This window comes from Moschus berezovskii, chromosome 7 (genome assembly GCF_049115385.1).
Source record: "Moschus berezovskii isolate FMDL1 chromosome 7, NW_MosBer_1.0, whole genome shotgun sequence".
Taxonomy (NCBI): domain Eukaryota; kingdom Metazoa; phylum Chordata; class Mammalia; order Artiodactyla; family Moschidae; genus Moschus; species Moschus berezovskii.
The window spans coordinates 52,732,542-52,760,350 of record NC_142466.1 but is presented as its reverse complement, the minus strand read 5'-3'; the positions used below and the strand labels follow the sequence as shown (position 1 = coordinate 52,760,350).

Genomic DNA, 27,809 nt, shown 5'->3' with positions numbered 1-27,809 from the left:
TTTGGTGCCGATGCAAACTTTGAGCCCTGTGTGCTGACACTTTGGGCATGGAGATGTTAGAGGTTTGGATTCCTCTCCATCAAAACTGTGAGTGGGTCTCACATAAGCCAGTTGCATCCGTGTCTCACTCCTCAAGGATGGGATTTATGGTGCCCACAGATTGTATAAAGATGTCTTAGCATAAAGAGGTTGGGTGGACTTTGGACTGTGTCACCCAGGGGCCAAATTCTGGCTCTGCTAGAAACTAGCTACTTAATTTACTTAAGACAACCTTGCATAAGGTGAAGTTTGATTCTTCACCTGACATGTGGGGAATAACAACACTCACTTGGCAAAGTTGTGATGATGATGATTATATATCTGATATATAAGTATCAACATATTAATTAATTAATACTTCCTTAGCATTTTATTAATATTGTATGAGGAAGTACGTGAATAAGCTGCTTTTTTAATGAGTTTGTGGTTCACCTAAATTAACCCAGTGCATGTTGGGTTCAATTTCTAGTTTAGATGTGGGATTTTTCCAGGTGGTTCACAAGACCCTTTCTGCCGGCTTTGTGCCCCATGGCATGCGTTGGTGAGATGGTCGGTGGGGAGGGGTCCCTATTGTTTTCTGAGACCTAGGGGTGGAGCTCTTCTCACCAGAAAAGCCAACAAGCTCATATAGGATACAGTCCACAATTCTCTATTCATTAGCACCATGCTGAACCAAATATATTTAATTGGATGCTTAATAATTCTGATTCAGACACTTTATAGGGTGTGAGAAAGATATATTCTATTTCTGCCAGGAACTTGTAATATAAAGTATCCAGAACGATCTGTTAAAGAAAAAAAGGTCTGTGCTTGTAGCTTAGGTCATTTCTTATACCTCTCTAACCCATTCTTAAACTCATGAAGATCTGTCAAAAACAGTGTTCACACTAGAAACAACCCAAATACCCATCAGTAAGAGAATAGATGAATTAACTGTATATTCATATGATGGAATATTACTCAGTGGTTAAAAAAATCTGCACTATGAAGACATGCAACAACATGGGTGAATCTTAAATACATTATGCTGAGTCAAAGAAGCCAGACACAAAAGAGCATATACTGAAGCTTTCATTTTTGTGAAGTTTGTGAAGAGGCAAATCCAGTCTGTGAGGACAGAGGTAAGAATGGCAGTTCTCTGGGGATGAAGCAGTTATCTCTGGGATAATGACTGCTGCTGCTGCTGCTGCTAAGTCACTCCAGTCGTGTCCGACTCTGTGTGACCCCATAGACGGAAGACCACCAGGCTCCCCCGTCCCTGGGATTCTCCAGGCAAGAACACTGGAGTGGGTGGCCATTTCCTTCTCCAATGTGTGAAAGTGAGAAGTGAAAGTGAAGTTGCTCAGTCGTGTCCGACCCTGAGCAACCCCAAAGACTGCAGCCTACCAGGCTCCTCCATCTATGGGATTTTCTAGGCAAGAGTACTGGAGTAGCTTGCCATTGCCTTCTCCGGGGATAATGACTAGGAAGAGGCAAAAAGAGATTTTCTAGGGTGATGGAAATGTTCTGTAGCTTATAGATAACAAAGTATGTATGCACACACACACATACATATACATGTTTGTCAAGCTGCACACTTAAAATCTGTCCATATACAATGTGTAAGTTATACCTCCATTAAAACAAATTGTACAAGATAGAGTGCCATTTTGTTTGGAGAAAGTTAAGGTGAGGCAAGAAAGAAATCAACTCTTAAAATAAACTTTCTAGGGTTTACATTTTTATAAGCTCTGTTTCTGTAAAAATGCTTCCATCATCAAATTCTGATTTTAAAACTAAATAAAACTTATCAGGGTAGCTCCCAGTAGATGAATATATTGGATCCCTTTACTTTTCAGGTAAAGTTTCAGCTGAGACTGAATAAACAGTAGCAACAGTACTTACTTTCCCAGTAAGTTCCAGCCCTGAAATGTCAGAAATTTGACTTTAGAAGGAATACTGATTTCAAATGTCTCTTTGGGTGAATTGACAGTTCAGTTCAAAGAGGACCGCACGTGATGTTGTAGATCCATCTTCCCATCTTGGGTTTGTTAAACTCCATGGGAGAAGCAGGAGATAAATGACTCAGAGTTGAATGTGAGAGTTTTTGAACTCAAATTGATTTTCATACAGGACACCTTCATTTTATGCAGAAAGAGTGTGCCATTTCGCTGATCACTCCCCTTTTGCTCTGCAGTGTGCTTTTTTCCTGAGGCTGAAGAAACACTTGAGTGAATGAATCAAGCAAGGGGTGGCGGGGTGACATATCCAGGTGTCACCTGTATAAATACCCAGCTTATGAAGATCATCTGAAGGCAGACGTCAGCTGTGTCACTTCACTTTTTTCCTTAAAAACATTGATTGAAAAATCTGTAAACGACTTCTTCTGTTGTGCTGTTCAAAGCCTTTCATGATCTTTTCCCTCAATCTTTCTACACATGTCCTCCCACTTTTCTGAAGGAATCCCAACCTGTAGCTTTCTATCCGCAATGAACTATGGTGATATTTCTTTAAAACTCTCCCAACAGTTATGTTCTGGCCTCTTCCACGTGCTTCCCACCTCTGAATTAATCACAAACACCATGCTTTACACAGAACAGGCACTGAAAGTTTACAGAATTAAGTGAAGAGGAAGCCTGCATCTATCTGAACAGTGAAGATGAAAAGAAACGATGAAATGTTACAGATTTACCATTTCATGGTACACAGGTTTTGCACTAAAAAGGATTTCACGGAACCTTTCAAAAGCCTTGTCTTTCCCTGACTTCAGAACTTCATAATACTGAGTAATTAAGATTTTTGTTCCAGAAACGTGAAAGATCACCCAGACTTCTTATAACAAAATAGTTTAACAGTTGCAGGGGAAAAAAAGAAGAGACTGATTCTTAAACTCAGTATGCTGAAATGTAAACAGTAAACAGATTAAATTTAAAATATTAATTATTATTTTAAAATATTAATGTTAAGTTTTAAAGCCCCACACTCTGCTGTGAGCCACAGTGTGTGGCGGCATTATGAGCTGCTGTGACCTTGTCCTCTGTAATCTGTCACCGAGGCCTAATAGCTGGTGAGAGAGCCAAAAGGTGTCCATTGAATTATTTTTCCAGACATTTTTCTTTTCACAAAAATGTGTGTTTAATGAACATTATTTAAAGGTTGAATATGTCAACACTGCTTTTCCTCATAGCCAACGATTTAACATAACTTCTGTTAAAGTTTTATTATTCATATATGTATTATATATATATATGGATGAGTGCATGCTAAGTTGATTCAGTCATGTCTGACTCTTTACGACCCTTTGAACTGACGCCTGCCAGGCTCCTCTGTCCATGGGATTCTCCAGGCGAGGATACTGGAATGAGTTGCTATGCCCTCTTCCACGGAGAAGGCAATGGCAAGCCACTCCAGTACTCTTGCCTAGAAAATCACATGGATGGAGGAGCCTGGTAGGCTGCAGTCCGTGGGGTCGCTAAGGGTCGGACACAACTGAGCGACTTCACTTTCACTTTTCACTTTCACACACTGGAGAAGGAAATGGCAACCCACTCCAGTGTTCTTGCCTGGAGAATCCCAGGGACAGGGAAGCCTGGTGGTCTTCCGTCTATGGGGTCACACAGAGTCGGACACGACTGAGGTGACTTAGCAGCAGTAGCAGCAGCAGCCCTCTTCCAGGGGATCTTCCTGACCCAGGGATCAAACGAGTTTCTTATGCCTCCTGCATTGGCAGGTGGGTTCTTTACCACTCACACCACCTGAGAGGCCCATTTTACTTATGTACATACAAGGGCTTCCCTTGTGGCTCAGCTGGTAAAGAATCCGCCTGCAATGTGGGAGACCTGGGTTCAATCCCTGGGTTGGGAAGATCCTCTGGAGAAGGGAAGGGCTACACACTCTAGTATCCTGGCCTGGAAAATTCCATGGACTATATAGTCCATGGGGTCGCAAAGAGTTGGATACGACTGAGTGACTTACACTTTCACACAGTCAAAGACTTTAGCGTATGTACATATATAATATGTATATTATACTATTTACATATACACCAAGTGTGTACCTACACGTCTGTGAGATGACCAGTAAATTACTTTCACATGATGGGGGGAACAGTATGCTCATCTTTGCTTCTGCCTCAGGACCTTTGAACTTGCTGTTTACTCTGTCTGGAACGCTTTCCTCCCAGGTAACTGTGTGCTCACTCTCTCATCTGTACCTTCATCCTTGTTTGCTCCCCTTACAGTCCTTCTCAGAACTCATAGTATATGTATTTGGTTACTTGTAAACTTCTCAATGTGGGATCCACAAGGGCTAGGATCTTATCTGTTCTATTCATTTTGTATTCCTTGTACTTAGCACACACACACAGGTGCTCATTAAATATTTGCAAAATGAATGTTGAATGAATGACTTATAAATCATCAGCCAACCTTCCACCACACACGTGAATTCCCTCTGTATCATTCCCAGTAAGAACCTACAATCACATATTAATCAAAATGCACTTAGGAAACAAAATGGAAACAGAGTCCAGAGAGGTAAAAATAAAATAAATAACCATCCAAGTTGAGAAAGAGGAGGAGGAAAATTTCGAGAGCATTTAAAAGGGAGGAAGAAGAAATCAACATGACCCATTATTTTATCTATATTATATATAGAAAGATGGCTGGTGGATATAAACTGCATCATTTGTCCCAGAGTTTATTATTTTTATTCCTTAATCCATAAGAAAATAGTATCTGTGTATTACAAATACAGTTTATGACATTATTTATAACTGAATGGCTAAATAAAAGCAGGTCATGTGAGGAGTAATGATGAGAGTGTATTATGTGCTGAAGAGTATAAGGTCCAATATAGCAAACACTGCATGATCTCATAACAACCAAATCAGTGAGACAGGTATAATTATTATTCCCATTTTTCAGATGTGAAGACTCAGTCTCAGAGACTTTAAATGACATGCATCTTGCATCTAACGCATACCAGATTCCAAATTAGATGCCAGGCATTTAGAATCTAAGGGCTTTCCCAGGTGGCTCAGTGGTTAAGAATCTGCCTGCCAATACAGGAGACTTGGGTTCAATCCCTGGGTCTGGAAGATCCCCTGGAGAAGTAAATGGCTACCCACTCCGGCATTCTTACCTGGAGAAGTCCATGGACAGAGGAGCCTGGCAGGCTACAGTCAGTGGGATCACAAAGAGTTGGACACTGAACAACTTGCACTTCACTTCCCTTCCCAGAAGGTACTTAACTCTGCAGTTACTCCCTTTTACCACAAGAGGGCACTTACAGGCCAGTGAGGCCAAGACCACTTGAGGGGTTTATGAGAAGTGGTAAAAGATTGGAAAACTTAGAGACCATGTCATGACTCCTGGTGTGAAGCTGATGACTCATTGGATCAGGGTGGCAAGAACTGAAATATCTGTGGGTTTTGGACACCCTTGGATGAGAGAGTAGCAGAATGCAAGAGGACAAATAGTGCAGAGGACTCAGCTGGCAACAATTAACCTTGACATAATTGATGTCTTAAGCAAACTACTCTGATCACCTCCAGTGTTTCAGGCTCTGTGCTGGATGTCTGAACAATGACAGCAAGGACACAGCCCCTTCTTCCCCCAAACTCACTGTCTAGCAGGGTGACTGACAGCCTGTGCCCACTTATCTCTGTGTTTTGCTTTAGAGATGAGATTGCAAGCAATGGCCTGCAGCTGGCTGTGTTTGGTGTTGGCCCACATGCTGCCCCATACCTGTTATAGTTTGCTTTATTGTAAACCCAGCTGGTTCCACTCTCTTTACATTAACTGCCTGGCTCCTGTAGACATTTGAGTTTTGTCCCTGTGGTTTCCCTATCTGTCCTTCACCTTGCCCGCTGTGAAAACAAGCCCTGTCTACCTCTAGGCTTTGTGTGTGTGTGTGTGTGTGAGAGAGAGAGGTTTGGTTACCACTGCCCTGGGCGTTTCAGGGCTTCAGCTGCTTTGCTGCCTCAGCAGCTGCTGTAACAAAGGAGGTGTCAGCTACTTCTTCTCCAGATGAGATCTGAGGTTAAATGACCTTGTTTGCCTCAAAGAGAAGAACCAAGGGCTTTGTGGGAAGGAGGGGGGCCAACCGATGAGCAGGATGATCTAACTGGAGGGTCTTGAACGTGGCCAGCCCTGAAGGCACCCATGGCCAAACGTTGGTGGCACGAGGCAGCTGCCAGTGGCATATGGGACCCTGTCCTTTTTCTTCCCAAGTTTTTTTTCTTTTTATCTTTTCCTTTTTCTTATTTCTTACCTTATTTCATTGTGTTTCCCGTTCTACCTCTTTCATCCCATGTTATCTTCTCATTGCTTTCTGCTCCCTCTGGTGGCTCTAATAGAAACTGATGGGGATACAGGGGTGGTGGCTCAGATGCTAAAGAATCTGCCTGCAATGCAGGAGACCTGGGTTTGATCCCTGGGTCAGGAAGATCCCCTGGAGAAGGGCATGGCAACCCACTCCAGTATTCTTGCCTAGAGAATTCCATGGGCAGAGGAGCCTGGCAGGCTACAGTCCATGGAGTTGCAAGAGTCAGACACAAATGTGCGACTAACACGAACACAGGGGCTGCATTTGGTGCTTAAGCGGATGTTGTTTGGCTGGTGGTATGTTTTAATTCAATTGCATTCGAAGGTCTTTGGACATTGCGTGCTGTTCAGTTCACGCCACAGTCCCTATCACTCACTCACATACCTGCAGCTGCACTCATTTAATTTACCTGCCTAGCCCCAGCTCTGGTCCCAACTTCTGCTCCAGAGGTTACTTAACTGAAACAATGTGTGTGATGCCTGTATTACTACAAAGATGGGGCTCTTCCAATACTTGGGAATTCAGGTGTCACCACCTCTTTTTACCCTTCAATGCTTTCCATCTGTTAATTTGTCCGAAGCTGTTCCTATGCAAGTAAAGAGACATTTATAAGCTTGCTCACAAATATGAAAGATATTATAGACAAGCTTGCAGCCTCTGTAGAAAGCTGTCAACCCACTTGTGTTACGTTCCTGTTGTGCTGTACCATTGTCACAAACTTATCAACTTAAAACAACAAAAATTATCTTGCAGTTCTGTAAATCAGACACCAGCCCCACGGGGCTGAAATCAGGGTGTCTTTAGGGCTCTGTTCCTTGCTGGAGGCACTTGGGGAGGATCTGTTTGCTCGTTCAGATTGTCAGCAGATTCAGTTCTTTGAGGTTGTCAGACTGATGTCTGCATTTCCATGCTGGCCAGCATTTAACAGCCACTAGAAGCTTCTAGAAGCCACTTTCATTCCTTGGCTCAAGCCTGCCCCCCTTCACCATCCTCAAAGTTATCAATGGGGCTCCAGTCCCTCCAGTTTCCAATCTCTCCTCCTTCTAATATCTCATCTCTGTGACACAGTTGGAAAAGATTCCATGCATTTAAGAACCCAAGTGATTAGGTTGGGCCCACCCAGATAATCCAGGATAATCTCCCCCATCTCAAGGTCCCTCCCTTTAATCGCACTACAAGCCCCTTTATCACATAAGGTAACATCTGCACAAATTCCAGGGATCAAGGCATGGATGTCTTTGGGAGCTGTTATTCTACTGACCACACTGCTGATCCTGACTCTTACACTGGTAGGAAATTCACATGGTAATTGTATTTGAAACCAGATGTGGGGTGGCCTGCTTAGTAAAGCGTTTGGCCAGGGATGGGGAAAGCTTAGATTTCATCCTAGTCCTGTGGTCATGACCCCAGCCAAGGCTCTGAAGCTTTATTTCTTTCAGGATGCTGCCAAGATGGCCAGCTTTAAATTGACTTAGAAATCGAAGATGAATAAAATTGACATTCTAGTAGCCAGAATTTTCTATTATTGGTATGACAGAGACCTACGGATTCTTCCTTTCTTAATTGCTGAGAGAAACCAGGTTTTATTTGAGGTAGCAAAAAACCAAACAACAAAATCTGTGGCTTAGCGCTTTCCTCACAGCTCAAGGTGGTCAGTGTGACACATTTTTGGTTGAGAAATAAATGGAAATTACTGAATAGGAATTCCAGGGAAGCTCTGTAGCAGGAACTGACTTGCCTGGTGCACACCCCTTCGTGCCCTGTGCCCTGCCCCATCTACCTGCCCAGATGCAGACATGGCTACAAACACTCAAGTTGACATCTTGGAAGTTGTGGATGAGAGCCAAGCCCTAAGAATGGCAAACTGGAAAGAGCCAAGTGCCCAACAAGATTGCTGAACTCCCATACCAGCCCTGGATTGCCCACTTCTAGATTTCTTTTCTAGGAGAGAAAAAGATGCCAATGACAATGAGAGGAGAGAGGAAGTAAGAGGTCGTTCGTTTCTGTGCAGCTGGATCCAGTTCCTCGCTGGTCTCTGTGTTCTCACAATTGGTTATTACTCTAAGAACTATCACCAGATTCGGAAGTATCCCCTGCAAATTGGAAATGAGCTATGAAAAATAACCATTTCTTAACATATTCAACTCTATCAAATGATTTCAAAACACAAGTAGGTATACATGTATGTATAACATACATTTAAAGAATTGCATTATCATTTCAGACACGTTATCTCATTTTATTATCAGAATAACCCCAGAGGCAAGTAGGTCAGACACTGGCATTTTCATTTGCAGTTCAGGAAACTGAAGCACAGCGAGCTTTAGTGGCCTTCTTACGGACCCCGAGTCCTTATTTCTATCTTTAACTCTAAGCCATTTGCTCTCTCCTGCTCCTTGCTTCATGATATTTATTTCTTAATGTTATATTTTTAGAGAATCGCTAACATAGGATGTGATAAAAGGGCAAAAATTGTTTTCTTTGCCTGTGATGTGTATTTAACATGGAAAAACTGTAAGATTATCCTTCTCAAGGCTTCTTTCCCCCCAGCATTGGGCAATTTATGCTTGCTGGTTCTAAAGAAGGAGGAGTTGGTCAGAGCCAGAGGGACCTCTTGGAAATGAGGGTGGCCAGGCCCTGCGTGTTGATCTGTGACCCCAGCAGCCACTAGCAAGTGTCACCCCATGATTCTCTGACTTCCTCCAACTCTCTCCACCTCCTCCTCTAATTAAACCATGGAATCTACACCAAAGAGTACAGTGAGAGCCCCCATCTGAAGGACTGAAGAATTCTCAGTCAAGATTATGAACTTTTAAAAGGTAAATGTTATCTTGTATAATTTCAAAGATCATAATGCTTTAGAAAATTTATTGACTGAAGAGGAGAAAAAAAGTGTTTCCACCAGGCAGAGCAGAGGTCAGTCTTCAAAAGCCTTTCTTTTCTTTGCAAAGGTGACAACTTTGACCTCGATCTTCTATGACATTTAAAAGCACCTATGCACTCATCTCACACACTAGTAAAGTCATGCTCAAAATTCTCCAAGCCAGGCTTCAGCAATACATGAACCATGAACTTCCAGATGTTCAGGCTGGTTTTAGAAAAGGCAAAGGAACCAGAGATCAAATTGCCAACATCCTCTGGATCATGGAAAAAGCAAGAGAGTTCCAGAAAAACATCTATTTCTGCTTTATTGACTATGCCAAAGCCTTTGACTGTGTGGATCACAATAAACTGTTTAAAATTCTGAAAGAGATGGGAATACCAGACCACCTGACCTGCCTCTTGAGAAACCTATATGCAGGTCAGGAAGCAATAGTCAGAACTGTACATGGAACAGCAGACTGGTTCCAAATAGGAAAAGGAGTACGTCAAGGTTGTATATTGTTACCCTGCTTATTTAACTTATATGCAGAGTACATCATGAGGAACGCTGGGCTGGAAGAAGCACGAGCTGGAATCAAGATTGCCGGGAGAAATGTCAATAACCTCAGATATGCAGATGACACCACCCTTATGGCAGAAAGTGAAGAGAAACTAAAAAGCCTCTTGATGAAAGTGAAGGAGGAGAGCGAAAAAGTTGGCTTGAAACTCAACATTCAGAAAACAAAGATCATGGCATCTGGTCCCATCACTTCATGGCAAATAGATGGAGAACCAGTGGAAACAGTGTCAGACTTTATTTTGGGGGGCTCCAAAATCACTGCAGATGCTGATTGCAGCCATGAAATTAAGACGCTTACTCCTTGGAAGGAAAGTTATGACCAACCTAGATAGCATATTAAAAAGTAGAGACATTACTTTGCCAACCAAGGTCCATCTAGTCAAGGCTATGGTTTTTCCTGTGGTCATGTATGGATGTGAGAGTTGGACTGTGAAGAAAGCTGATCGCCGAAGTATTGATGCTTTTGAACTGTGGTGCTGGAGAAGACTCTTGAGAGTCCCTTGTACTTCAAGGAGATCCAACCAGTCCATTCTAAAAGAGATCAGTCCTGGGTGTTCATTGATTCAGGACACTGAAAAATCATCATGATACATGCAAATTTATAGAGGGCTTCCTGCACATATACATTATAAAAGGCACCCTGAGAGTTCCTAATTGTAGTGGAGGCTTGGTCTCTACCGTGAAAGTATTTACAATCTAAGGGGAGAGATAGACTAAACACTTGATTTAAAAGAAAAAAAGTAATGCAGTGCTTCATGACAATTTGCAAGCATTTTATCTGAATTAGCAGATGTCTCCTGCCTAACATGATCTTGTTTATATCGGTTAGGACTATTGACTGTAATTAATAGAAAACAAGGCAAGCTAGATTAAGGAGGGAAGAAAGTAAGATTAAAGAGAAAGCTCAGTTAAGGTAAGAAAGTATACTATGTAGTGTCTTTTTGTTATTATTAAAGTATAGTTGATTTACAATGTTATGTTAGTTTCTGGTGTACAGCAAAGTGATTCAGTTACATATAAATTTTTCTCATATTCTTTTCCATCATGGTTTACTACAGAATATTGAATATAGTTCCCTGTGCTGTACAGAAGACCCTTATCAATTATATATATAGTAGTTTGTATCTGTTATTCCCAAACTCCTAATTTCTCCTGCCCCCATTCTCTTCCCCCTTCAGTAATCATAGATTCGTTTTCTGTGCCTATGATTCTGTTTCTGTTTTGTAAATTAATTCATTTGTATCATTTTTTTAGATTCCACATATAAGTGATATATGGTATTTGGCCTTCTCTGACTTCATTCAGTATGAGTCTCAAGGTCCATTCAAGTTGCTATAGATGGCATTATGTCCTTCTTTCCCTGTCTGAGTATCCCACTGTGTGTATGTACGTGTGTGTGTGTATATACACATACATATATGCATATATATACCACATTTTTATACGTCTGTCCATGGACATTTAGATTACTTTCGTATCTTGACTGTTGTAAACAGTGCTTATATGAACATTGTGGCGCATGTATTTTTTTTTGTACTATTTTCTCTGGATATATGGCCCAGGAGTAGGTCTGCAGGATCATGTGACAACTCCATTTTTAGGTTTTAAAGGGACCTCTGTGCTGTTTTCCATAGTGGCTGCACCAATTTACATTCCCACCAACAATGTGGGAAGGTTCCATTCTCTCCACACCCTATCTAGCATTTGTTATTTGTAGATTTGTTAATGATGGCCATTTTGACCCATGATTCTGACCCGTATGAGGTGATACCTCATTGTAGTTTTGATTTGCATTTCTGTGATAATTGATAAAAGATGTTGAACATCTTTTCATATGCCTCTTGGCCATCTGCATGTCAAGAATATGTAGCATCTTATGGATCCCAATAACATGTAGCCTGACCACAGAAGGGGCTGGAAAACTAGCAAGAATCCAGGCAGGTGTTCGTTTTGTCTTTTTTTTCTCACTCATCCACCATTTCTCAGTTTCGGTCTATGACAGTTAACACATCTTTTACCGAGCTCCTTTTGTCCACAATGACTAAATTCGTTTTTCTTTTTTTCTTCCATTCATGCAGCCAGCCCAGAGGAGAAGTGAAAACTCTTGGTCCCACTTCTGAGTTTCTGCCAAAAGAACTCTAACCTGTCCTGAGTAAGGGACTCACCCCTGGTCACTTGGCTAAGTTCCAGTGAAATTAACGAGACTAACAATGGCTAACCCCTAGGAACATGTGGATGATGTAAAAGCAGTTGTAGAGAAGGTAGGGTTGTAATAAGCTGTCTTCTAGTTTGACTGAAGAACAAAACATTGGTTTGTAACCAGTGAGTAGGCCAACACCCTGGGTGGGGAATGCAGGTGGGAGTGTAGAATCTGTTTTATCAATGGATCATTCCTTGAAACTTGAGCAATGGGTGTGAAAGTGATGTCCGACTCTTTGCGACCCTGTGGACTGTAGCCTACCAGGCTCCTCCGTCCATGGGATTCTCCAGGCAAGAGTACTGGAGCGGGTTTCCATTTCCTTCTCCAGGGATCTTCCCAACCCAGGGATTGAACCCGGGTCTCCTGCATTGGAGGCAGACGCTTTAACCTCTGAGCCACCAGGGAAGCTGTGTGTAAATGCTCTTATAATTAATACAGTTTTAATTCTTTTACATGTGTTAGTGAAGTCATCCTGTCTTTTGGTCATCCTGTATCTTTTTGAATCATTGACACTAGTAGGAAGGCTCTTCTTGTGTGAGAGTCCCTTTTAGGGAAAATAGTTGAGGACCCCTGTGTATAAGGTTAGGTATGTATGGACTGAGAGACTATGTACATAATTGTGGGTGTTGGCTGCTGTGATGATCACAGCTTATTTACAGGAAGCTTGACACATGAATTTTATTTTATTCATCCTTCCTTTGTTTTCTAGTATTGTCATGAATTTGTCTATAACCACCTTACCGGACAGAAGTGCTTCATATCCATGATATAGTAAGTTGGTAGAAAGCCCATTCTGATTAATAAGGAATATTTAAATTGACTTTGTGTTACTTTCAACTCTGTTTAGTGACAGGAACTTGGCCAACAAAAGGGTTAATAAGAGAAGTTCTTTGTAATGTGCTATGAGCAGTATTTAAGCCTGGCATGTAATTGTATGGTGATTATTGACACAGGAGCAAATGCTTTTAAAGTGTTTTAAAATGTCCCTTAACAGTACCTTAAATACTGAAAGTACTATTTGCAGCATTTTATTAGAAACTCTCTTACTAGATATTGCAAAGGGAAAGTTCCCATTTCAGCCTAAAAATAACAGTAATAATAAAATAATAGTAGAAGCTAGTATTACTGTGGCAGTTTCTTTATACAAGAACTCCACACTTTATAAGCATGTTTTCATCTTATTTTTGCAACAAACGTCAGTACTGTATCTACCCCTATTTTATAAGGAAGGAAGTTGAGTTTGAGAAGCCTGCAATTTATGTCAAATTATTTGGATCCAAATGTGCTTTTACTGTTTCTAAAATACTCCCTTGAATGGAAGAAATGTTGACAGAGAGATCCAATTAACCCATTAGATTAACGGGAAAATTCAGACCTTGCTGGAACCTTGAAGAGACGCATCAGATCAGATCAGATCAGATCAGTCGCTCAGTAGTGTCTGACTCTCCACGACCCCATGAATCACAGCACGCCAGGCCTCCCTGTCCATCACCAACTCCCGGAGCTCACTCAAACTCATGTCCACAGAGTCGGTGATGCCATCCAGCCATCTCATTCTCCGTCGTCCCCTTCTCCTCCCGCCCCCAACCTTTCCCAGCATCAGAGTCTTTTCCAGTGAGTCAACTCGTCGCATGAGGTGGCCAAAGTATTGCAGCTTCAGCTTTAGCATCAGTCCCTCCAATGAACATCCAGGATTGATCTCCCTTAGAATGGACTGGTTGGATCTCCTTGCAGTATAAGGGACTCTCAAGAGTCTTCTCCAACACCACAGTTCAAAAGCATCGATTCTTCGGTGATCAGCCTTCTTCACAGTCCAACTCTCACATCCATACATGACCATGGGAAAAACCATTGCCTTGACTAGACGGACCTTTGTTGGCAAAGTAATGTCTCTGCTTTTTAATATACTATCAAGGTTGGTCATAACTTTCCTTCCAAGGAGCAAGCGTCTTTTAATTTCATGGCTGCAATCAGCATCTGCAGTGATTTTGGAGCCCAAAAAAATAAAGTCTGACACTGTTTCCACTGTTTTTCCATCTATTTCCCATGAAGTGTGATGGGACCAGATGCCATGATCTTTGTTTTCTGAATGTTGAGCTTCAAGCCAACCTTCTCACTCTCCTCTTTCACTTTCATCAAGAGGCTTTTGAGTTCCTCTTCACTTTCTGCCATAAGGGTAGTGTCATCTGCATATCTGAGGTTATTGATATTTCTACCAGCAATCTTGATTCCAGCTTGTGCTTCTTCCAGCCCAGCGTTCCTCATGATGTACTCTGCATATAAGTTAAATAAGCAAGGTGACAATATACAACCTTGACGCACTCCTTTTCCTATTTGGAACCAGTCTGTTGTTCCATGTCCAGTTCTAACTGTTGCTTCCTAACCTGCATACAGGTTTCTCAAGAGGCAGGTCAGGTGGTCTGGTATTCCCATCTCTTTCAGAATGTTCCACAGTTTATTGTGATCCACACAGTCAAAGGCTTTGGCATAGTCAATGAAGCAGAAATAGATGTTTTTCTGGAACTCTCTTGCTTTCTCCATGATCCAGCGGATGTTGGCAATTTGATCTCTGGTGCCTCTGCCTTTTCTAAAACCTGCTTGAACATCTGGGAGTTCACGGTTTACATATTGCTGAAGCCTGGCTTGGAGAATTTTGAGCATGACTTTACTAGCGTGTGAGATGAGTGCAATTGTGCGGTAGTTTGAGCATTCTTTGGCATTGCCTTTCTTTGGGATTGGAATGAAGACTGACCTCTTCCAGTCCTGTGGCCACTGCTGAGTTTTCCAAATCTGCTGGCATATTGAGTACAGCACTTTCACAGCATCATCTTTCAAGACTTGAAATAGCTCAACTGGAATTCCATCACCTCCACTAGCTTTGTTAGTGGTCATGCTTTCTAAGGCCCACTTGACTTCACATTCCAAGATGTCTGGCTCTAGGTCAGTGATCACGTTATCGTGACTATCTTGGTCATGAAGATCTTTTTTGTACAGTTCTTCTGTGTATTCCTGCCACCTCTTCTTAATATCTTCTGCTTCTGTTAGGTCCATACCATTTCTGTCCTTTATCGAGCCCATCTTTGCATGAAGTGTTCCCTTGGAATCTCTAATTTTCTTGAAGAGGTCTCTTGTCTTTCCCATTTTGTTGTTTTTCTCTATTTCTTTGCATTGATCACTGAGGAAGGCTTTCTTATCTCTCCTTGCTACTGTTTGGAACTCTGCATTCAGATGCTTATATCTTTCCTTTTCTCCTTTGCTTTTCACCTCTCTTCTTTTCACAGCTATTTGTAAGGCCTCCTCAGACAGCCATTTCGCTCTTTTGCATTTCTTTTCCATGGGGATGGTCTTGGTCCCTGTCTCCTGTACAATGTCACAAACCTCCGTCCAGAGTTCATCAGACACTCTATCTATCAGATCTAGTCCCTTAAATCTATTTCTCACTTCCACTGTATAATCATAAGGGATTTGACTGAGGTCATATCTGAACGGTCTAGTGGTTTTCCCTACTTTCTTCAATTTAAGTCTGAATTTGGCAATAAGGAGTTCATGATCTGAGCCACAGTCAGCTCCAGGTCTTGTTTTCGCTAACTGTATACAGCTTCTCCATCTTTGGTTGCAAAGAATATAATCAATCTGATTCCGGTGTTGACCATCTGGTGATGTCCATGTGTAGAGTCTTCTCTTGTGTTGTTGGAAGAGGGTGTTTGCTATGACCAGTGCATTCTCTTGACAAAACTCTATTAGCCTTTGCCCTGCTTCATTCCGTGCTCCAAGGCCAAATTTGCCAGTTACTCCAGGTGTTTCTTGACTTCCTACTTTTGCATTCCAGTCCCCTATAATGAAAAGGACATCTTTTTTGGGTGTTAGTTCTAAAAGGTCTTGTAGGTCTTCATAGAACCGATTAATAGCTTCATCATTAAGACTGCATCATGGAATTAACTAGACTGTGCACATTCAAATCCCAGCCCCACTGCTTACTTGCTTTGTGACCCTGGAAAAGTTACTTGACCTGTCTGTTCCTTGGTTTCCTCTCTTTCAAATGAAGAGGAATATTAACTCTTTCATTGAGTTGCTATGACGGTTAAATCATATTTAAGTGCATAGAAGAGTTCCTGGAACACGGGAACTACCATCTGGCTGCTTCTGATTGGCCTGGAGGTGCTGTGCACTTGGGGTGTTAGCATAGCCAAGGGATCTTCCAGGGGCTACTTCTGTCAGCCCAGTAGCCAGATTAATGGGGCTGTCTGGAAAGGCAGTAGGGTACAACAGCAGGTACTCCTTCAGCCTTGTGATTCTCCATGTACTAATGGTTTCCAGACCTCTTTGCACCAACACATTAGTGAGGAGCCCAGGCACGGCATGCACTGTGGAGGACTGGCCAGGCGGAGCAGTCCCAGCATGGCCCACAGTCTAGGCTCCGAGACATGTCAGGGGCCTCCCTCCAATTATCAGCCACTGCCCCTTTCAGGGCGGCCATGCTTCCATTTTAAATCCATTGAGTACTATCCTTAGAAACTAAGGAACCCTAACTAATTGGACAATAAAAGAAGATTTTGGTCTAGAGACTACGGCGCGCTTAATGGAGTTTGCAGAGATCCTGATTGCACTCCTGCTCTGCAGCCAGCCGTCTGGGGCTGCAAAAGCCTCTTAAACTTGTTATGCTGATTTCCCTGCAAGGGAAATGAGAGCCCGCTCACTTGCCCTCTCTCCTCTCCCCGGTCGTCCACGGATTAATAGCTATTTGGAATTCATTTTGACTTGGCTCCAAAAAATACAGCTATGTGGAGATACTAGAGTTGGGTGAAATACTGTTTTTCTATAATTCACAAGAGATTATCTGTCTTAAATAGAAATGACCATTCAATTTAAATTGGATAAAACTTGGACACTTGGGAAGAAAAGGAGGCACTAAGCATAATTAAAATTATATAGATTTTCTTGGAAGACAATTTAGCAGGTTCTTGATGAAACTAAACACACTCTTACCATATATATGATCCAACAATCATGCTCCTTGGTATTTACTCAAAGAGGTCTAAAACTTATGCCCACAAAAATATGAACATGAGTGTTTATGGCAGCTTTATTCATAATTGCCCAAACTTAGAAGCAACCAAGGTGTCCTTCAGTTGGTTAATAGATAAACAAACTGTGATATGTCCAGACAATGGAATATTCAGCATTAAAAAAAAAAAAAGAGCTATCAAGCCATGAAAAGATATGGAAGAACCTTAAATGCATATTGCTTAAGTGAAAGAAGCCAATCTGTCAAGGTTACTTACTGAATGTTCCCGATTGTATAATATTATAGAAAAAGCAAAACTATGGAGACAATGAAAAGATCAGTGGTTGCCAGGGGTTAAGAGGAAGGAAAAGATGAGAGGTGGGACACAGGGGATTTTTAGGGCAGTGAAACTATTCTGTTTGATACTATAATGGTGGATGTCATTATCCATTTATCGAAACACGTAGTGTGAACAACACAAAAAATAAACCCTAATGTTAACTATGCACATTGGATAATAATAACATCTCAGTGTAGATTCATTGGTTGTAACGATATTCCACACTAGTGGGAGATATTAGGCTGGGGCAGATGAGTAGGATGGGGATATGTAGGAACTCTATACCCTTTCTGCTAAATTTTATTGGGAACCTAAAACTCTAGAAAAGTAAAGTCTATTATTTGTTAATTGTGTAATTTTTGGATATGTGTATTAATCAGTTTTATTATAGCTATACTTTAAAACTATTTTCAAAAATAAAATTATTTTTACAAAAGTAAAATTCTTCTGTAAAAAAAAGTAGTTATCAACTGGGATTATCCCAAAGAGCAGAGATGTGAGGTCATCTTTTTCAAGCAACAGTTTCTGATTTGGAACTAAAAAGAAAATAAAAGATAGCATGTTTATTGATAAATTGCTTTTCTATAGTGTATTTACCTTTCTTTTGGAAACATGCTGTCAAACTTTTCTCCTTTTTTTCCAGATTTTCATTACTAATTTATTGAGCAACTCACACTGTGCCCATACTCTATTAAATGCTTTACATACATTACTTTAGTCCTTACTAAATAGAAGCTTGTTCATTCATTCACTCAAAAACGTATTGCTGCTGCTGCTAAGTCACTTCAGTCGTGTTCGACTCTGTGTGACCCCATAGACGGAAGCCCGCAAGGCTCCCCCATCCCTGGGATTCTCCAGGCAAGAACACTGGAGTGGGTTGCCATTTCCTTCTCCCAAAAACGTACTGGGCACTTGTTAATTATCACACTCTGTTCCAGAAAATGGGAACATAGCAGTGGAAGGGAAGAAGGACAATAAAGAAACAAATGTGTACTCTGTCAGGTGAAAAGTGCTATGAAGAAATGAGAATACAGTAATAAAAGTAAGAAACAGTATAATATTAAATAATAATAAAGATAAGAGAAAGAAACAAGAAAGTAAGGTAAGATAGTGATGGGGGAATTGCTATTTAGATAGATAGTTGGGAAGAACTGCTCTTAACAGGTGACATTTGAGCAGGAGCATGAGGAAATGACAGAAATGAGCTATGTAACTATCTGGGGGAAGATCCTGCTGGACAGAGGGAACAGGGAGTGCAAAGGAACATGTTGGCATTTCATGGAATATCATGGAAGCTAGGATGGCTGAGCAAACATCTAGCTGAGGGGAGCTTGGAAACTGAGACCAGAGAGGCAGTGGGGACCAGATTGGATAAGGTAAGTCATTGTAAAGATTTGGGGATTTACTTGGTAGAATACAGGAAATCACTGGAGGAGATCCACGATCTAGCTTATGTTTCGGCAGGATTCTGGAAGCCTGGACACCCATTATGAAGCTGTTGAAATTGTCCAGGTAAGATTCGTGGTGGTGGCAGTGGAGGGATGTGGCTGGTTCTTGATTTGTTTTGAAGGGAGGGAGGGCATGTGGCTGGTTCTTGATCTGTTTTGAAGGGAGGGAGGGCATGTGGCTGGTTCTTGATCTGTTTTGAAGGGAGGGAGGGCATGATTTGCTGACAGATTTGATACAGAATATGAGAAAAAGGATTTAAGGATGATGCCAAGGTTTTACCTGAGCAACTGCAAGAAGGGCCATCAAGGAAGATAGTAGAAGGAACAGGTTTAGAAGGAGAAATCAGAACTTTGTTTATAGACATCATTTTGAGGTGGCTGTCAGATACCTATGGTGAGTTGTTGAGGAGGTAGATGGTGTCAAGCAGAGTTCAGGGGTGTCAACCTGAGCTGGAAATATAAATTTGGGAATTGTCATCGTAAAGATGGTTTATGGGCTATGAGCCTGCATGAGATCACCTGAAGGGATGGTGTATGTAGATGGTGAAGGAAAGGATCCAAGGACTGACCTCTCTAGCCCTGGGAGATGACCCAATAAATGTGATGGTGAAGAACAGTCAGGCGGGGGAACCAGGAGAAAATGGTGCCTGGAAGCCAGGAGAGGAGAGTGCTTAGAGAGAGGTTGTGATCTGCTTTATCAAGTGCTGACCAACAGTCAAGCCCAGTGATGGCCAGATTGTGCAGCATGAAACTTGTAGATGACCTGGACAAAAGCTGATTCAGTGGAGGAGTAGGGAGGAGAGCCTGACTGGAGCTGGCTTACAACAGAATTAAAAAAGAGAAAGAAGAAACCAAGAGATGATCTCAGACGGATTAATAAGTAGCAGAGCCAGGATTCTAACTCACATCTTTCTGACTCCAAAGTCTGGAGACTTTACAGCAGGGGAAGAGGTCCTGAACCAGAAACCAGTGGGGCTTTCACACTTGCTGTGTAATCTAGAGAAACTCATTCAACACACTTCTTTGAAGTCCTACTGTGTGTTAGGCACAGTGTAAGGTATGAGGGCTACAGAGATGAATATCGGACTCCTGACCCAGACTAGGGAATTAGAAAGGGAGATAGGGATGTCTCCTAGAGACAGGAGTAACAGCCATTTTAGCTCTTCTTGTTGTTTCTTAAACAAAGAGGAGGTTGGCCCAGGAGAGCTCTAAGAGCCTTTCTTATCCTTAAATTCCATGGATTTGGGATATAAGCAAATCCTTTCACCTACAGACTGAGGAAGGGAAAATCAGCACAAATTTCCCACCCCTTCCGGGGTGTATCACCAAGAAATTTTAAAGATGTCAACCCTTAATCAGAATTTTAAATTGGGAGAAATGTGTGCAGGCACTTTAGGTGCAATTAGTGCAGTAGATTAAAATCATTTTGAAGTGACCTCATTCACTTCCCAAACTGTTAAAATTGATTTTACAATTTTCTGCTCATGTAAGTGGCCAGATGATATATAGACTGCTGGGGAAATACTAGAATATTTTAATGAGATTACCCTTGTCAATCGAGGAAAAAAAGATAAAAACTATTATAGCTTATCTTTTTACTACATCAGTAAAAAAGGAGAAGGGGGCTTCATACTTTTTCAATGGGCTTTTACATTTTTTTCAATAAACCTGGAATGCCTAAATTCTGTTGTATTTCATCACCAACAAAGCAGCCCTTATCTCTGCTGAGTGGCACCACTAAATAAAAATTTTGTTTCTCTATAAAAAGAGAAACTATAAGTACAGTCAAAAGACAAATAATATATTAGGAGAAGATATTTGCAACAGTATGACAGTCAAAAGGTTAATATTCTTCACTCTTTTTTAAAAATCCTCTTCGAAATGGGTAAGAAACGGACTTGATAGAAAAACAGGCAGTTCACAGAAAAGGAAATGCAATGGCCAATAAGCCTGTGGAAAAGAGGCCACTCTGTTAGTTGTGTTGTTGAAAAAGGGTGTTTGCTATGACCAGCGCATTCTCTTTTTTTTTTTTTTTTTTGGTAATTAATTTATTTTTTATTGGAGGCAAATTATTTTACAATATTATATTGGTTGGTTTTGCCATACATTGACATGAATTTGCCCCGGGTTTACATAAGTTCCCCCTCCTGAACCCCCCTCCCACCTCCCTCCTCCCTTTATCCTCCCTCTGGGTCATCCCCGCATGCCAGCCCCGAGCATCCTGTAACATGCATCGACCCTGAACTAGTGATTCGTTTCACATATGACAACATACATGTTTCAATGCCATTCTCCCAAATCATCCCACCCTCACCCTCTCCCACAGAGTCCCAAAGACTGTTCTATACATCTGTGTCTGTTTTGCTGTCTCGTATACAGGGTTATCATTTGCATCTTTCTAAATTCCATATATATGCGTTAGTATATTGTATTGGTGTTTTTCTTTCTGGCTTACTTCACTCTGTATAATAGGCTCCAGTTTCATCCACCTCATTAGAACTGATTCAAATGTATTCTTTTTAATGGCTGAATAATACTCCATTGTGTATATGTACCAAAGCTTTCTTATCCATTCGTCTGCAGATGGACATCTAGGTTGCTTCCATGTCCTGGCTATTATAAACAGTGCTGCAATGAACATTGGAGTACATGTGTCTCTTTCAATTCTGGTTTCCTCGGTGTGTATGCCCAGGAGTGCGATTGCTGGATCATATGGCAGTTCTATTTCCAGTTTTTTGAGGAATCGCCACACTGTTCTCCATAGTGGCTGTACTAGTTTGCATTCCCACCAACAGTGTAAGAGGGTTCTTTTCTCTCCACATCCTCTCCAGCATTTATTGCATGTAGACTTTTGGATAGCAGCCTTTCTGACTGGTGTGAAATGGTATCTCATTGTGGTTTTGATTTGCATCTCTCTGATGATGAGGGATGTTGAGCATTTTTTCATGTGTTTGTTAGCCATCTGTATGTCTTCTTTGGAGAAATGTCTGTTTAGTTCTTTGGCCCATTTTTTGATTGGGTCGTTTATTTTTCTGGAATTGAGCTGCAGGAGCTGCTTGTATATTTTGGAGATTAATCCTTTATCCGTTGCTTCATTTGCTATTATTTTCTCCCATTCTGAAGGCTGTCTTTTCACCTTACTTATAGTTTCCTTTGCTGTGCAGAAGCTTTTGATTTTAATTAGGTCCCATTTGTTTATTTTTGCTTTTATTTCCAATATTCTGGGAGGTGGGTCATGGAGGATCCTGCTGTGATTTATGTCGGAGAGTGTTTTGCCTACGTTCTCCTCTAGGAGTTTTATAGTTTCTGGTCTTACATTTAGCTCTCTAATCCATTTTGAATTTATTTTTGTGTATGGTGTTAGGAAGTGTTCTAGTTTCATTCTTTTACAGGTGGCTGACCAGTTTTCCCAGCACCACTTGTTAAAGAGACTGTCTTTTCTCCATTTTATATTCTTGCCTCCTTTGTCAAAGATGAGGTGTCCATAGGTGCGTGGATTTATCTCTGGGCTTTCTATTTTGTTCCATTGATCTATATTTCTGTCTTTATGCCAGTACCATACTGTCTTGATGATTGTGGCTTTGTAGTAGAGCCTGAAGTCCAGCAGGTTAATTCCCCCAGTTCCATTTTTCTTCCTCAAGATTGCTTTGGCTATTCGAGGTTTTTTGTATTTCCATATAAATTGTGAGATTATTTGTTCTAGTTCTGTGAAAAATATCGTTGGTAGCTTGATAGGGATTGCATTGAATGTATAAATTACTTTGGGTAGTATACTCATTTTTACAATATTTATTCTTCCAATCCATGAACATGGTATATTTCTCCATCTATTAGTGTCCTCTTTGATTGCTTTCAGTAGTGTTTTATAGTTTTCTATGTACAAGTCTTTTGTTTCCTTAGGTAGATATATTCCTAAGTATTTAATTCTTTTCGTTGCAACAGTGAATGGAATAGTTTCCTTAATTTCTCTTTCTATTTTCTCATTATGAGTGTATAGGAATGCAAGGGATTTCTGTGTGTTGATTTTATATCCTGCAATGTTACTGTAATCATTGATTAGCTCTAGTAGTTTTCTGGTAGAGTCTCTAGGGTTTTCTGTGTAGAGGATCATGTCATCAGCGAACAGTGAAAGTTTTACTTCTTCTTTTCCAATTTGTATTCCTTTTATGTCTTTTTCTGCTCTGATTGCTGTAGCCAAAACTTCCAGAACTATGTTGAATAGTAGTGGTGAGAGTGGGCACCCTTGTCTTGTTCCTGACTTTAGGGGAAATCCTTTCAGTTTTTCACCATTGAGGATAATGTTTGCTGTGGGTTTCTCATATATAGCTTTTATTATGTTGAGGTATGTCCCTTCTATTCCCACTTTCTGGAGGGTTTTTTATCATAAATGGATGTTGAATTTTGTTGAAGGCTTTCTCTGCATCTATTGAGATAATCATATGATTTTTATTTTTCAGTTTGTTAATGTGGTGTATTACGTTGATTGATTTGCAGATATTGAAGAATCCTTGCATTCCTGGGATAAAGCCCACTTGGTCATGATGTATGATCTTAATATGTTGTTGGATTCTGATTGCTAGAATTTTGTTAAGGATTTTTGCATCTATGTTCATCAGTGATATTGGCCTGTAGTTTTCTTTTTTTGTGGGATCTTTAGCAGGTTTTGGGATTAGGGTGATGGTGGCCTCATAGAATGAGTTTGGAAGGTTCCCTTCCTCAGCAATTTTCTGGAAGAGTTTGAGTAGAATATGTGTTAGCTCTTCTCTAAATTTTTGGTAGAATTCGGCTGTGAAACCATCTGGACCTGGGCTTTTGTTTGCTGGAAGATTCTTGATTACAGCCTCTAGTTCCGTGCTTGTGATGGGTCTGTTCAGATTTTCTATTTCTTCCTGGTTCATTTTTGGAAAGTTGTACTTTTCTAGGAATTTGTCCATTTCTTCCAGGTTATTCATTTTATTGCCATATAATTGCTGATAGTATTCTATAATAATCCTTTGTATTTCTGTGTTGTCAGTTGTGATCTCTCCATTTTCATTTCTAATTTTATTGATTTGGTTCTTCTCCCTTTGTTTCTTGATAAGTCTGGCTAGTGGTTTGTCAATTTTATTTACCTTCTCAAAGAACCAGCTTTTGGCTTTGTTGATTTTTGCTATGGTCTCTTTTGTTTCTTTTGCATTTATCTCTGCCCTAATTTTTACGATTTCTTTCCTTCTACTGACCCTGGGGTTCTTCATTTCTTCCTTTTCTAGTTGCTTTAGATGTAGAGTTAGGTTATTTAGTTGACTTTTTTCTTGTTTCTTGATGTGTGCCTGTATTGCTAAGAACTTCCCCCTTAGCACTGCTTTTACAGTGTCCCAGAGGTTTTGGGTTGTTGTGTTTTCAATTTCATTCATTTCTATGCATATTTTGATTTCTCTTTTGATTTCTTCTATGATTTGTTCATTATTCAGCAGCGTGTTGTTCAGTCTCCATATGTTGGCATTTTTAATAGTTTTTCTCCCGTAATTGAGATCTAATCTTACTGCATTGTGGTCAGAAAAGATGCATGGAATGATTTCAACTTTTTTGAATTTACCAAGGCTAGATTTATGGCCCAGGAAGTGATCTGTCCTGGAAAAGGTTCCGTGTGCACTTGAGAAAAAGGTGAAATTCATTGTTTTGGGGTGAAATGTCCTATGGATATCTATTAGGTCTAACTGGTCTATTGTATCATTTAAAGTTTGTGTTTCCTTGTTAATTTTCTGTTTAGTTGATCTATCCATAGATGTAAGTGGGGTATTAAAATCTCCCACTATTATTGCATTATTGTTAATTTCCCCTTTCATACTTGTTAGTAATTGTCTTACATATTGCGGTGCTCCTATGTTGGGTACATAAATATTTATAATTGTTATATCTTCATCTTGGATTGATCCTTTGATCATTATGTAGGTTCTTTCTTTGTCTCTTTTCACAGCCTTTGTTTTAAAGTCTATTTTATCTGATATGAATATTGCTACTCCTGCTTTCTTTTGGTCTCTATTTGCGTGGAATATCTTTTTCCAGCCCTTTACTTTCAGTCTGTATGTGTCCCTCGTTTTGAGGTGGGTCTCTTGCAGACAACATATATGGGGGTCTTGCTTTTGTATCCATTCAGCCAGCCTTTGTCTTTTGGTTGGGGCATTCAACCCATTTACGTTTAAGGTAATTATTGATAAGTACGATCCCGTAGCCATTTTCTTTATTGCCTTGGGTTCGAGTTTATACACCCTTTCTGTGTTTCCTGTCTAGAAAAGATCCTTTAGCATTTGTTGGAGAGCTGGTTTGGTAATGCTGAATTCTCTCAGCTTTTGCTTGTCTGTAAAGCTTTTGATTTCTCCTTCATATTTGAATGAGATCCTTGCTGGGTACAGTAGTCTGGGCTGTAGGTTATTTTCTTTCATCACTTTAAGTATGTCTTGCCATTCCCTCCTGGCCTGAAGAGTTTCTGTTGAAAGATCGGCTGTTATCCTTATGGGAATCCCCTTGTGTGTTATTTGCTGTTTTTCCCTTGCTGCTTTTAATATTTGTTCTTTGTGTTTGATCTTTGTTAATTTGATTAATATGTGTCTTGGAGTATTTCGCCTTGGGTTTATCCTGTTGGGGACTCTCTGGGTTTCTTGGACTTGGGTGATTATTTCTTTCCCTATTTTAGGGAAGTTTTCAACTATTATCTCCTCAAGTATTCTTTCATGGTCTTTCTTTTTGTCTTCTTCTTCTGGGACTCCTATGATTCGAATGTTGGAGCGTTTAACATTGTCCCAGAGGTCTCTAATATTGTCCTCATTTCTTTTAATTCGTTTTTCTTTTTTCCTCTCTGTTTCATTTATTTCTACAATTCTATCTTCTAGCTCGCTTATCCTGTCTTCTGCCTCTGTTATTCTACTGTTTGTTCCCTCCAGAGTGTTTCTGATCTCATCTATTGCATTATTCATTGTATATTGACTCTTTTTTATTTCCTCTAAGTCCTTCTTAAACCTTTCTTCCATCTTCTCAATCCTTTTCTCCAGGTTATTTATCTGTAACTCCATTTTGCTTTCAAGATTTTGAATCATTTTCACCACCAAAATTCGAAATTCTTTATCAGGTAGATTCCCTATATCTTCCTCTTTTGTTTGTGTTGGTGGGCATTTATCTTGTTCCTTTACTTGCTGGGTATTTCTCTGCCTCTTCATCTTGCTTATAATGCTTTGCTTGGGGTGGCCTTTCCCTCTTCTGGCCGTTTGTGGAGATCTCTTTATTATGTAGTTTCCTCTCTGTGTGTGGGGTTGGACAGGTGACTTGTCAAAGTTCCCTGGTTATGGAAGCTTGTGTCAGTGTTCTGGTGGGTGCAGCTGGATTTGTTCTCTCTGGAGTGCAATGAAGTGTCCAGTAATGAGTTATGAGATGTCAGTGGGTTTGGAGTGACTTTGGGCAGCCTGTATATTGAAGCTCAGGGCTAGTTTCCTGTGTTACTGGAGAATTTGCGTGGTATGTCTTGCTCTGGAACTTGTTGACCCTTGGGTGGTGCTTGGTTTTAGTGTAGGTATGGAGACGTATGATGAGCTCCTATCGATTAATGTTCCCTGGAGTCAGGAGTTCTCTGGTGTTCTCAGGATTCGGCCTTAAGCCTCTTGCCTCTGGTTTTTGGTCTTATTCTTGGAGTAGCCTCTAGACATCTTTATCTGTCATTTCCAAGGTGGTTCCCTCTGTTTTAGCTTCTGTTTGCTGGTCTCTTCAGTGTCTAATTTCCGCCCTGATACTAGGGGGTGGGTGGACACTTTTTAAGGCTCAGTTGTTCAGTCCTGTTCTGGGAAGGGAGGAACGCTGCAGTCAAATATCTCTGGCGTCTGTGGGGAGTGCTCGCAGTCTGGGTTTGCCCCCGCTCACAGCACGTGTGTTGTCCCAGTCTACACTGCACAGGCTCTAGGTTGCTCTGCCAGGAACTGTCTGAGGCCGGCGCCGGGTTGTATGCACTTCCCAGGTCTGAGCGGCTCAAGTTCAGGTTCTCAGGTACTCCACAAAGGCGCAGACTTGGTTGGGCCTGCGTTTTGTGCCTTCCCCGGTCTGAGCAGCTCAGGGGACCAGGTGTTTGGCGAGCACGGTCTCTGCGACTTATCTCCTCCCTAGTGCCCGCCACTCAGTTTTCTGGGTGTACAACCGGCACACCTTCTCAGGGGAATATCGACCGGCGCGAGCCCAAGAAGTCCTGATTAGCAACAAGCCTGTCTGCAGTTTGTTTCAGATGTCTTTCTGGGGCCGCGGTTGCCCGCTCCGGCTCTGGCTGAGCTCCCTGCCTGTCTCGGCGGGGGATGGGGGATGGGCCAGCCGCAGCCGGCTCACTCTGCTCAGTCCTTTCTTCTGTGAGCGGGGCTGGCCGAGTCGTAGGTTAGAGCTTTCCGCCTTTTTGTGGGGAAGCTATCCCACAGTCCACTTTGCTCTCCCCAGTTCTCTCAAATTGTTCTCGCGGCATTCAAGCCTAGTCCTCTCTCTAAGCAGTTCAGCCGGCTCCTCCCTGCCCAGCCCCCGCTTGCTAATGGCGTATGCCAGCATCTGCGCTGCTTCTCCGCTGGGAGTTACCGTTTGGCGGGTAATCTGTGGGTTTTTAAAAAATCTTTAAAAAAAATGAGGGTTATGTGGCCCTCTGAGCTTCCAAGGCTCGCCACAGATTCGCCAGTGAGAGTGTTTCCTGGTGTTTGGAAAGTTCTCTCTTTTTAAAGCCTCCCTTCCCGGGACGGAGCTCCGTCCTTACTTCTTTTGTCTCGCTTTTTATCTTTTATGTTTTTTCCTACCTCCTTTCGAAGACAATGGGCTGCTTTTCTGGGTGTCTGACGTCCTCTGCCAGCATTCAGAAGTTGTTTTGTGGACTTTGCTCCGCGTTCAAATGTTCTTTTGATGAATTTGTGGGGGAGAGAGTGGCCTCGCCATCCTATTCCTCCGCCATCTTGTTCCTACTCCCCCGACCAGTGCATTCTCTTGGCAAAACGCTATTAGCCTTTGCCCTGCTTCATTCCATGCTCCAAGGCCAAATT

General features: G+C 41.3%; 1 protein-coding gene across 3 annotated transcripts in view; it reads left to right on the top strand.

Annotated features, from left to right (window-relative positions):
- APBA1 (amyloid beta precursor protein binding family A member 1) overlaps positions 1-27,809 on the top strand; it is a 248,520-nt gene that overhangs the window by 113,665 nt on the left and 107,046 nt on the right. The window contains exon 1 of one of the 3 annotated variants that reach the window (XM_088837927.1): positions 18,333-18,844. The exons of the other annotated variants lie outside the window; for them this stretch is intronic. The gene's annotated coding sequence lies outside the window, so the exon portion shown is untranslated. Of the gene's footprint in view, positions 1-18,332; positions 18,845-27,809 lie in introns of those variants that run through there. 3 annotated transcript variants of the gene reach the window in all.